Source organism: Lates calcarifer, linkage group LG21 (assembly GCF_001640805.2).
Source record: "Lates calcarifer isolate ASB-BC8 linkage group LG21, TLL_Latcal_v3, whole genome shotgun sequence".
Taxonomy (NCBI): Eukaryota; Metazoa; Chordata; class Actinopteri; family Centropomidae; genus Lates; species Lates calcarifer.
Window position 1 is genome coordinate 11123396 of NC_066853.1, and position 13325 is coordinate 11136720.

The 13325-nt window shown below is 37.6% G+C and overlaps 1 protein-coding gene across 1 annotated transcript in view; it reads right to left on the reverse strand.

Annotated features, from left to right (window-relative positions):
• Positions 1-13325, reverse strand: part of grik4 (glutamate receptor, ionotropic, kainate 4) — a 262394-nt gene that overhangs the window by 184636 nt on the left and 64433 nt on the right. The window contains 1 exon segment of the mRNA XM_051065501.1: positions 8190-8418. The gene's annotated coding sequence lies outside the window, so the exon portion shown is untranslated.

Consider the following 13325-nt stretch of genomic DNA (forward strand, 5'->3'; position numbering starts at 1 on the left):
AGCTTCTTGCATGTTAAAAAACCTTATCTCACCTTATCTGTCGATTTACAATATGCTGCATTTGTCTGAATGAAATTTTTTACCATTTACTTGAATATTCATTTATATTTATTTATATAATTTTTTACCAACACTTTTATCTGTGTATGTGTGAGATGTGCATGTGAGTGATGAAAGCAACTCTAGGAGAGCTCTTAAATTTTGTTGTACTGTTTTCAATGCAATGACAATAAATTCTATTGTATTTGCAATAAAGATAGGGCATTACAGGTGAGTTGACAGTTGCTTACTTTTTCTTGACAGTATGCCAATGTAGTAACATTAATTTTATATTAAGAATTACACCCAGGCCAAAACGTACGTAACCATGACCCCAAGTATGTGCACCATGAAATTTGTGCACTGTCTTACAGTCCAAGGATTTTATCACATACTTTCAATCATGTACGATTCTCCAGCATCATGAAATAGCAGACAATCCTGTGTCACATCACAGCAGACTAAGGGTCTTTGGAGCACCTCTTCCCTCAAATAACAGAGGAATCAGTTGTGTAGCTCTAGATCAGCTCTAGCTTTAACAGTATGCATCCTCAGACAGAAACAAAGTCGCAAGACAAATCCTCTCGCTGCTCTGTGTGCACTAAGCTGTTCCTGGCTACTCTGTGTGTGCTTCATTCCCATTACAGCAACAAACACAGCTGACTGAAATCCCCTGTTCACAATTGTCTCATTGTATAAAATAGACTGCTTCAAAAAGTACTTTTCCAAAATGTCTTATTTAGGTAAATAATTATTAAACTAACCTGCAGCAATTTCCTAATCCCACACCTCTCTTGTAATGTGTTTTGCTGCTGACAAGTACAGATGGTATTCTCTTGCAAGGCTATAATTTTTTGGCTAGAAATTGAATAAGTTTAACCCAGTGTTAAGTACGCATTATTGCATACAAGGCGTACTCAGTGCACCCTTTCCAGAATAGGTCTGAGCTCAGGATGTGTATCCAATTTTTGGATCCATTAATACCTCTAACCAGCCTTAACCAGTCAATTATCAGTAGAATCAAATGGAACAAAGTGGTTTTATCAACTAGACAGAGTACTGTCAGAACCACTGTCTTCATGCCAACAGACAGTCATAAGCCAACTCTGACCTCTTCTGCCCCATTATCATTAGATCCGTCAAGCAAAGTGGTCCCATCCATCAGCCAGCTTACCCAGTGACAGCAGCCAGTTTCTATGTGACTGTGACTGGTGGTCCTTCCAATTTGTAAATGGGATTGGAGAGCATCTACAAAGGATGAAACAATACCACCCCTCACCACACACCACTGGAGCCAGCTGTCGCATCTAGCCTCTCTACCCGCCACTGCCCTTCATTCTCGCTCTGATCGTATCTGGAGATGCTGCGGTGACTTTGCCCATTTCACTCACTCTTCGAGCTCCTTCTATACCTCTAACACTGTTACTAATATCTGAAGTATCATGTCTCTCTTGCTGCCTCAGTTCCTCTTGCTAAATCTTCTGACAGTCTCCTCTTCTCTCTTTCTCAGAACCCCTCTGTCTACCCCTTATTATCACATATTCTTTTCTGCTCGGTCTTACACCTACGGTCTTTAATTTTACTCTCAGTTGGTTCTTCCTTTCTTCTTTATCTCTTATTTTACCTGTCCTTGAAAGTCCTCCATCTCTCCCTATCTGTTTGTGATCCCACACAGAGTACCTGTAGAGGATATTCACTGCCATTCAACAGGCAGTATGGTAGTCCACAGTAAAGCTGGACATGGCCATTGACTCGACTTACAGAAATACGACCTGAGGAAAACTAACAAAACCGGTGAATTATGACAGTAGATTTGTGCCACAGAGTTTAACAGTGAATCTTTTATATACTTCCCAAGACTAGATAGTAGAAATTACAGTGCACATTCATAAATAACAGTGATGCAAGTGGCAAAGAAGACCTTATGGAGGTTATGTTTCATGGGTTTGGATTTTCCAATTATGCACTGCTGTGCCCCGATAAAGCCCAACAGCACTTAATAATGCTGACAAAAATCACTGCTGCATGTTTGCGGCCTGCACAGCAGGATATACAGTGCAATAGCCAAAGGTGAGATCTTGAAGAAATGCTGTTTGGTCCTTTTTAACAAAAAGTAAAGTAGTATGTGTGACTGAATGTTATGCAAAGCCTCTATCATCATAGTCTAATGAGAGTAACCTGCAGCGTCTGGTGTTTTTACTACTCTTCTGTAGTAAAATAAAAATAAAAAAACAATGTAACAAAATACCAACCACACTTTGGAAAGAGCTTTCTTAAATTAAAACATTTTGCCACATACATTCCTTTCAGTTTTTTTTCTTTTTTTTCTAAAAATAGATGGAAAAATCTCATCTTATCTCTCAGCCTTCACCCATATGTTATTCATGTCTATTTAAGATGGTTTACTATTAATTACAGTAACTTTATCACACAATGAACCAGGCATTTTCACACAGAGTATATTTCACAATATGGTGCGGTATGTGGTTACAATGTTTAAAATGTACATATATCAGAGGTATTCTAACATAAATCATTTGTCATTCTGTTAATCTGTCAGTCAGTAGCTGTTACACTGTCTAATTCAGTCTGAGCTCCCTTAATAAGCTGTACTTCACCATGTAAAAGTCTGCCTCTTAACTCTTTCTAAACCCTTAGATCCCCTCTGCGCTTTCTCCTGCATGCATATCCGATGTGCTACACAGCCAAGGCTTACTGCATGTGAATCATGTATTATCCCTTGTCCTCTGCTCCTGCTCGTACATCTCTCCTTTCCTCTAATTTTATTTTCTAGTCGGGTTGTCAGACATGTGGAAGGACCTGTCTACCACATGATGTGGGGAGCAAGAACAATTTATATTCTGCCAGTTGGGCCACAATCGCACGGCATCTTCACAATTGGCCACATAAATATTGAGACAATTATTTAAACAGCTCTGATCAAACACGGGTCGATCACACAGAAACAACAGGCACAAAGAGGAAAAATACGTCCATATTAGAGAGAGATGCAGAGAGCTAAGCAAAACATTACAGTTTTAAATAACACAAACAGCTGAAGTTGGGCACTTTGTTATGACATAAGCTCATAATGTCTGATAAGCAGAACTAAGCATGGTAATAGCCTTGTCTGTAATATATACAAGTAATACTTATTTAGGAAACAGAAGTTCTAAAATCCCTGTGATCCATTTGTAATCCCTTTTACCTTCCACTCTGACCCCTTCTCTTTATTCTCACTTTCACTAAACTCATGTTCTACATTATTTCTCCTTTTAATGACCAATTTGCAGGTGCACATCAACCTTCATATATATATATATATATATATATATATATATATATATATATATATAACCACGATCATTTAAGCAGATGGGTTCTGTTCTTGTGTTTAAGAAAATACACCTCTATATTGTTCAGAGGCACAAAGGTATGATGCAGATGATACCCCTGATCTCTTCAGCACCCACACCAAGCCTCCCAACAACACCATTTTAGCAATATTGTCTTTCTTACCTTCTCTACCCTGATCTTTGTGGATGAAGAGGTATAGTAATTTTCTGTTGAAGAAGGTTGTGAAATGTTTTTCACAGAAGCAGAAAAGGCCCAACACTTGATAGTTATATTTTTCCCTCAAGTCCTCACTTATGAAAGATTCTACTGATTAATCACCCACGCACATGTGAATAAAACACCCACTTCTTTATTTTCTGAACCCCAATTCATTCTCATCATTGAAAAACGTCACAATCAGAAACCCCATCAAGATTCCATTAGCAACTTTTCAACAAAAACAAGCGGCCAGTGTGGTTTTTAGTGGCAAAATTACAGCTTCTACTGTGACTTTCACAACACAGACACATGATGTGCAATAAAGCACATCATTTCAGCACTGGCAACCACAAAAAATAATCTTTATAAGAAGGTTACTCTGAACTTTCTATAAGTAAATATTTGGATTCAAGAAAGAATAAACAAAATTGTGGATTGTGAAAAACATTAAATAATTTCATCCTACTTATCTTTTTTGGTTCTAAAGAAAAGGTTATAGATCTCATACAAAGGAACTTACTGGACAAAATAACATGTTAAGATGGAGAGTTTTTCCAGTATATTCATTTGTTTCCAGTATGTCTCTGGCACACTGGTAATCTGACTGACTTTAATTGCATTCATCACTTATGCAATTATGGTTAACTGATTGCATTTCAGTCATTATTAATCAAAGGAAATCAGTGAGATTATGTTTGCTTATCCACATTTAAAGTTCTTAGTTCAAAGTAATTTGCAGATATTGCCCACATTGACTCACATGTGTTTCTCTTTGAACAGTAATTAGCTGTGCAGCAACAGCAGATATAAAGAGGCCAGATGGCATTCAGGCTGGGTTGGTGCTGTGGTCAGCTTAGGCATCCTAAGCAAGTTCTCCTTTGGCCTCCAGTATACTGTAGTTGTCTGCCAGAGTCCTTGTACCTGTCTGCCTCAGTAATCTGCCAGGGAGCAGACAAACATCAGTGGGCCTTATCTCTACTTCTCAGGAGCAGCCGGGGAAAGAGACAGGAATAAGGCAGGTGGCCCAGTGGCAACACAGACAGAAGCAGACTGAGGCAGACTCATGAATTCAGTTAACACACAAATACAAACGGTTCATTAAACACATGTGTATATGTACATCTCACACTACGCAAACACACCGAAGCACATAAAGACAGGACTGAGATCATCGGCTATGCACTGTGTTTCTGCTAAGCAGGTAAAGAAGAATTTGCTACAGGCAGTGGCAAGATCATCAGTGATGCAGTACACAAAGTGCAGCTAAGATAATTTCAATAAGCCTGATATACCAGAACCAGTTCAACATTTCCAGTAAGGCTGAACAGAAGGATTTACCCAGTGGCAATATTGAAAGCTGTGGTTGACACACACTGTGGGGCTATAATACACCATCTGCACCAAAGTGATATTCAATACTTGCATCTCATGCAAGATTGCACATGTGGGCAATGAAATTGAAACCATCTCCTCAAACCACTTTCGTTGAGCCAAAGTCAGTAAAAAGTCAAATTCTGTCAGTAGTAGATTTCACAGGGCACTGGTGCCTTAGAGAAATTCAATGTCTTTACAGCATACTGTGTGTTCTGGTATTTGTATTCACAGTGTACTGGAGCTGCCTGTGGGGGAATGTGGCTTAAAAAAATATGAAAAGCGTGTTATTCTGCATATGAATATGAATTGGGTTTTTCTGTCGCTGGCACACTTAAGAGTTTGTAATGTCACATACACCAAATAAGCAGTCTACTTTCAGAAGAGTGTGCGAGTGTGTGTGTGTGTGTGTGTGTGTGTGTGTAAAAATATCTTTTGTCACAATAACTGAAAAGCTCCTGGTGGAGGAATGTTATCCATCATTCATTGTACTGACCATGTCTATCTGGTGTATGACCAGCACTTGCACATGCAATCTGTAAGCTTTCAAATTAGTTTACTATGGATTTAAAGGGGAATTCTGTAACGACATGGAAAAGAGAAGAATTCACAGTAAAAATCTGCACTCTGAAAAAGTAGGCTACCTTGTACTTCTAACTCCCTGTTTGATTCTATAAAAACATCCTGAGTCGATTGTAGATGGTTTGGGCAAATCCAGATCCTCCTGGTATTCACCTATAAGCCTCCTGTGACACTCCCTGTTTTTTGTCTCAACAGAGCACAGCAGGTGGAAGTTGGAGGGAAGCTTCCAGATGACAATGTATCCTGTCCTCTAAATAAATAGAACTAAAAAAACAACTCTGTCACACTCAGTCATTTGCTATAGGGGTCCAGTCTGGCACTTTTATCTAAAAATACACTATTTCTGCAGCTTTTGTGAGCTGTTTTAGTCAGAAATCAACAAATACTTGTAAGGGAGGTCACAGAGAGAATGGAAAGGTGGCCCCGAGAGGAGTGCTGAAGTTTTCTGCCTGTTTTTATGCTGTAGGATACAGGGTTACATTCATATCAGTGGAATATAGTCATCTGGAATTTAGTTTTCTTTCTGACGATAGTCTGGGTCAGATTGTTTGAACCACAACCAACCACATGCCTACAGCACAAATCCTGGAAGAAAAACTGAAATAGCTGTGGCAAGGTTAATAAAACAAAACAAATACCTGAAGCAAGGTTCTAATGTTCCACTCAAATGTTTCTGCAAATTCTTACTATTCATTTAAGTCTCAACACAAGTACCTTTTAAAACTGCATAGACGTTAGCTTGATATGCAGACACACAATATTTACTGATATATAAATAAGGTATACAATTATAAAAATGATTAAGACTTAATGGATTTCCTAGTGTCTTAAAAATTAAAGCACTTGATGAGTTTGTTGATTGATGAAAAAAGTTTTATTATGTCTACAAATGAGTCTATCCCCATTGTTGAGAACCTTTAGCATTATGTAAGCTCTCCCTCTAAACTATAGTGCACAAGAGGGGCCAAAGAGGAGCATTTTGCAAAATGTGTCATGATTGACACTCAAAATGACTGGCTGTCAGGATATGTCCTTCTGTAAAAAGCATGGGAAATTTCTGCTAAAAATTAGTCATCTCAAAATTGTTGGTTAGAAAATGGGACAAGGTAACTGGTAGGTAAAAGTTCATCCATGAGGCTTGTTGAGCCCACTTAGGAGTAAAAAATAGAGAAAATGCATTTTTTATGGATCTATTTTACATGGATGGGCAAAAACCTCTCAGCTGGAGAAATCTCAATAAAATAATCCCCTTTCACGCAAACAGTGCTGAATTATGGTCCAATAAGCAGCTTTTGTTGTCACAAGTAAGTGCTGTAAAAACATTTTGTGATGATGACAAAAAAGTCCACTTTTCCTTTTTTATGTATCGCAGCAGCCACAAAAAAGAACAAGTGTGTCACTGTGAGGTCGCAGTCAGTGATGTGTCTGTTTTATCTAATTCTTTTTTTCAAACTAGGGACATAGAACTAATTTGGCCCAGCAGAAAATATCTTTTTAGCCCTTTAATTAGAGTGACCACAATCATTACTGTAGCAGTAATGTATGTCTCAAGCAGATTAAAGGAAAACTTGACCCTGGAAGCTATTATGATGTTATAGTTAAGTATATCAAGAACCTGCAATGTTAAGTATGTTCAACGGGCCATTTTGTGATGTCAAATTAATTCACCTTTTCGTTACATCCTTTTTTTTTTCTAAATCTGCCTCATCTGCTTCTAAGTCAGTTAGCTTTTTCCTGCATTTTCCAGAATTACTTTCAACAACTCCCAGAGAAATTGTTGAGACTTGTCGCCTTCACTAGTGTTTTTATTTATAGATAGGGAGAGCAACACAGCATACTAATCAGAACAAGCGCGTGTTTTCCCTGGCTCGGTTGTTTCTCCAACTCACGAGAGCAACACCAGACCTTTTGGAAATGCTGACAAAACTGGAGATGTGGGTGGCAATTCAGAGGTCTATCCTGATGTTTACCAGCCATGTTTTAGATTGCTGGTATTTTTCCACTCAAATTAACCTCTTGAACTTAGATATACCCCCTAGGTAACGTCTACATTTTCCACAATCTACAGTACAACAGCGTCAAGACTAAATTTTCTCTGTTTGTACCACTGTTTTGTTTGTGTGATGATATAGTATTGTATTAGAACCTCATGTTTTAGTGAAATATTCAAACCTAATATGCCATGTTCTTATGTATGCAGCAAAACATACAACATACAGTGGCCTATGTTGTATATAATATCATAAGCATCATTTCATGTGCATTTCCATCAGTCTCATCATGACATACAGTATTAGGTTAGGTCTTATTTATTTGTTTATTTAACATTTTAGGAGGTTTAACTTTTAGGATTCTTTTCTTTTTAATATCATCTCTGCAGTAGATAGTTTGATATCTGTAAGGATAATTAACAGTGTTTACTTCCATTTGTCCCTCTTGTACATGTTCAACAAATAGTGATATTTGTGGGCAAGACAGGCCTCAGTGTCCAAGCCTACAGCACCCAGACGGCAGCTAGACCTTAGCCTAAACTTATTGTCATTCATTATTTCCTCTCTGCTTCACTCTCTTCTTCACTCTCTCTATACCATCACTGAACAGGGCAGGTGAGTGGCGGCTGATTACCAAACATCTTCTCCTACCTTTGATCTCCTGAGGTGTGGGGCTCTAATCCATCTTGCAGCACAGGAGGCTGTCTGATCTGGGTGGTCGTGGTAGCCACTTAGCTTCTCCTCATCTCACATACACATATAGTATGTGCCTCTGGCTCTCACACAAGTGAGTGTATATATAAATATATATATAATATATATATTTATATACACAGACACACAGTTTGGGCTCTGCACGCTGCGCTGCTGTGTGTGGACACTGTAGGAGGAAAAGAAAAAAAGAGATGACAAATTTGAGTCAGACAACACATAAATGGATGAATGATTTTACATAGACATATCAAGAAGCGTAATCAATTTCACACTGTGCAGCATTTTAGTAACCTCAGACATAAACTCATTCGATTGTTATAGATCCCCTTGTGGGAGCATACAGGAAATCAAAAGATGCATAAAGGTATAAAGGTTTGTCCTGCCTACTATCCTGAGAGTAACCTCAGAACAATGGTATTGAATTATAAATCATATCTCTGCTCAGTTATCAGCCTCTGCACTCCTATTACTAATGCTGAGAACAGCCATTTATACAACATACTGTAAGTTTGGAATCTGCACTGTAAACCACAGTTTCAAAGTTCACCATCCTGTTTTGCTGATGGTCTTGTTTTACTATTTGTCCCTTACTCAGCTAGATACCCTTCCTCTTTATATAGCACATCCAACATTTTTCATACTGTCACTGTGTGTACTTCTGAAACTCATCAGCATTCAAAACAAGGCCTAGGACACAATATTGCAAGACAATTTCCACGGTGAATGAGAAAGTAAATGTCACTTACAAGAAGAGCATTAATCTCATGTCATTGCATTTTAATGGCATCCTTACTCAGAGGAGAATTAAACTTCTCCCCAGAGATCAACCTAATCATTTAGCACCATGGTGAAATCACCTGCCTATGTCACAGCAGATGCACATGCAGAACCTGCTGTGTTACACATGAACTACAAATATATGTTTGTGCAACCACACAAGTGTGCACATATACACATGACTTTGCTAAGTGGAATTTCTTGATTCATGACCAGATTCTTCTAACCATCATCACATCAGCTAAATCTACTCTCAGTTTGATGGTCAAAGATTTAACAAAGGTTGGACTTTTACAAATATTTAAGTTGTACAACTTGAAACTTTCAGACATTGGGACCATCCAGTGGTAATATCAAAAAAACTATTTTACAGACAACATCACATTACACAACCTGTCTTCTTGTTTCATGGATCGCAAACTGAGGACACCAAAGACATTGGCATGCCTCAATAAAAATTACGTCAGATGGTCGAACAATTTCTTAACTCCCCCCAACCACCACCACCTTTGTACTGTTAGGCCTGAAGGGAGCTGCATCCAGCAATTTCTGAAACTTTCTGTAAGTAACAATCCAATATGGACACCCACTTCACACCATGACTAGCCAGGTGTGTGGAGGTGAGAGAGAGAGCAGTGTTTGAACTTCTCTCTCAAGCTCTCTTTTTTTCATTCTTTACATATCTATTTCTGACACTTTTCGTGGGAACAACCCAGTGTAAACACTAAGAATGTCTTTCTAGGAGAGACTGGCTGAGAGTGTGATCTCCATATTTTGATGATCAATCATCCCTCCCTATAACAGTTACCTTTTCAGCCCATCCTACTGTTGTTCAGAGAAGCTGTTCACACGTTTACCTTCCAATGTTTCATTTTTGTGCAAACAAAAAAACTTGTACTATCTGAATAATTTGACAGATGTTATAATTAATAAATCTAAGAAACTGGTTACATAAAATATGTACTTTAGGAATGCAGAGCAATTAATAAATAATTCTTGCGCAAACTTGATTGCAGCAGACAAAACACACTTTCATTACCATTCAAGTCTCACATTTGGCCATCTAGGCAAACCACATGCTATTATATTGTCAATAAACAACGGTTTAGTTCTGGTGGTTTGCCTTTTGCAGTTTTGATCTCATTATATTTGGCTGACTCCTCTGTCGACAGACTGTATAACAGATTAATACAGCTTCTTTGTAATGGTAACAGGAAAACAGAGATACTGCTAGCACTGCTGCTTTACTTAGATTTGTCCTGAACGTCCTCCAGTGGCTCAAGTACATTTACTGAGATGAATCAATTCAAAGCATTTGTTTTATTCTGTCGAGAAATCCACTTGTCTGTAATTACTTCCAATACGTTTTAAAGAATTTATGTACCCAGCTTGAGACAATTTACAGTAGGCACAGAATAAAAGGTTAGATCAAATGAATATTTGAAGTTCTTGGAGGGGTTGTGGGATAAATAATGATGGGAAAACTTTTGAAGTGCTGACAAATGTAAAGTTTCAGCAGAAAGGATATTGTTGCTGAATGTTCCTTCTGCCTGCTTTCCTCTCCACCTCATTTCCCTACCTCTTTCTCCTTCCTTTTCACTTTCTATTCTTCTCTCTGCCTTAAAGCTTCAGGCAGCTGTGTACAAGCCAAAGGTACAGATTCTATTTCCCTGTCAAACACTGCCCCAAAGGACTAAAATCCCTACTGTACTGCCTGCCTATATCATTAAAGAAGCACTATAACTTTTACATCTTTTGAGCAGTGACACTGCACGGCAAGTCTGAAGTACAGCCTCAACACATCAAATGAATTGTTCTGTTGCTCTTCAATGTCATAATGTGAATCTACGTCACATCATGTAGACACTGATTGGGATTTTAAAGTTGTAGAAATGCAATAAAGAGGATCATATTCTAACAAATGTACACAGTAGAAATGCCAGACATATGCTGCTGAGTTTTCTGGCAATTTGTTTTAAACAACATGATTTGAAAATTCCCATTGACTATTAATTCACTGATTATTCTGGGTGCAGAGCATATCTGCAAATAGCTACACCACAATATGTGCATATGTATGGTGGAGAAATAAGCAATTACGCTGTTATTCTGCTACTGGTACTGTTTTTTTTTTTGTTTTTAAAAAAAAAAAAAAAAAAGCCCTGACTAGCTGCAAGGCACATTTTAATATATACACAACCACAACACTGCAAAAGCTACATTATGAAAAGACCTTATGAAACTGTTCTCATGTATTTTGGACCATCTGCGCAGAGAAAGGATTAGCCTTAGGCTTCAACTTTCAAACATCCTTAACAGAAATTTGGGTTGTTGTAATTGTAAAAATAGCAAATAGATATAGTGTTTTGCACATAGACAATATTCATGTCTGTTTAAATACCACCTGTTAACTCTTTGTTGAACATTACAAACACAAATCTTATGACAGGAGCTTACATAATGTTTGCTTAGTGAGTTGCACAACCAAGTTAATGGTCAAAGTGGGAAAGGCACGGGTGTAATTAATAAAATCAGTGGTGGCTGAATTCCATTCAGCTGCTTCGGTTTTACGATGAGTATTGTTTTTGTCACACTGTTAGTGCAGTTGCAAAGCTCACTTGAGAAGGGAATGTAAAACATAATGAATGTAACCTATTCTATTTATCTCTGCAGTTTATGAATTTATAGATTTTGAAAACAGATAAAAAACAAGTTCAGGGCAAGCCCATGATTTAATGATGTAGTAATTGAGTGATGTTCAATTTGACGGAGATCTGGGGTTGTGGATGCAGGGTCCTGCTGGGAGTCAACACTGCCACTAAAGTGCTGTTGTCATGGGAGGATTGTGCTGGTGTAGGGCATATCATATATGGCATGTTACTAATTACTTCCAGTGATAATTAAAAACATTTCCAAATTATCTGTTAAAAACATAAAGAGAGAGCTGATTCTTATGTGTGTTATTTTTCATAGCTGTCAACACAGCACTGACTAAGTTAATGAGCTTGTGTGTGTATACTCTGCCGTATGTGTGCTTGTACTGTTTATGCTTGTATACATGTGTGTACTATAAGTACACGCAAATTAAAGTGTACTCATAAATTTTACTTTTACTTTATGAATATAATCCATCAGAGCTGGGACTGGATGGATTTTTCATTTGACTTTCCTCCTTGATTGCCTTTGCAAAAGAGAGAGGGAAAAAAAAAGGTCTCCTAAAGCAACTTGATAAAATGCTGTCCTAAAGCAGCTTTATGTTGATTTACTTCTTAACATGTGTTGTAGTATTTTAAGTGCTGGAACAGTACATGACATATGCAGATTGATATTTCACCATAAAATCAATGTAATATGGAAAGGGCAGGAGAGCATTATGGATTTTTCTGTTTTTGCTTTGGCATAGCCATCAATCCCTATAGGTAATCTGGGAAAAAGGGACGAACAGGGGAGAAGGAGCAAGACAGCTGCTAAGAGCTGCTGCAGCTGAGGTGATGGGTGAGGAAGGTTTTGATTTATTTGCCCTTTACAGAGCAGTATAACAACCCACCACTCCAACACACTTTCTGTACGCAATATATTTGCCATTACTGGAACTACAAGTTGAAAAAATCTAAAAAAAAAAACCAAACCAAAAAAAAAACAAACAGAGACATTTAGGACTCACTCATGTAGTAGGAGCTTTTAATGTCTTCTCAGGGAATCTAATATGTTGCATCTGACGGACATACATTACCACTAATTCCAAAATTAGAGTTGAGATGTTAGCAATTTGAGTTTAAGAGCTGCACATCATCATCACAGTGTGTCCACTCTGTCACATAACTATCCAATGCTGAATTAACAGTAAATGCTGATTTTGTGTGACAGTTTGCTAAGATAAGAAAATAACACATACTTATTGCTATTTAGCTCTCTATGAGAGCTAACAGTCTAACAGTCTCATCTTTACTATACCACACTTGACTTCATATTTTTGATTCAAAGCAGATCAGACATTTGATGCAAACTGATGGAACAAACCATCAGTCCACAGCACTGATTAATCCAGTGTTTGTGAAAAGGAATATTTCAGAGGAAGAACAATCAGGACAATCTTTTTTTTGTTTGTTTGTTTCTACACTAGATTATGTTGTTTTGATGGTGAGACGATTAGACAATTAGTCCAATTAGCTGATTGATGGAAAATTATTCTACAATTATTATTATTATTATAAGAAATTTTTAGAGAAAAAAATGCCAAACATTCCCTAGTTTCAGCATCTCAGTTGTGAAAATGTGCTGATTTTATTTTTGTTC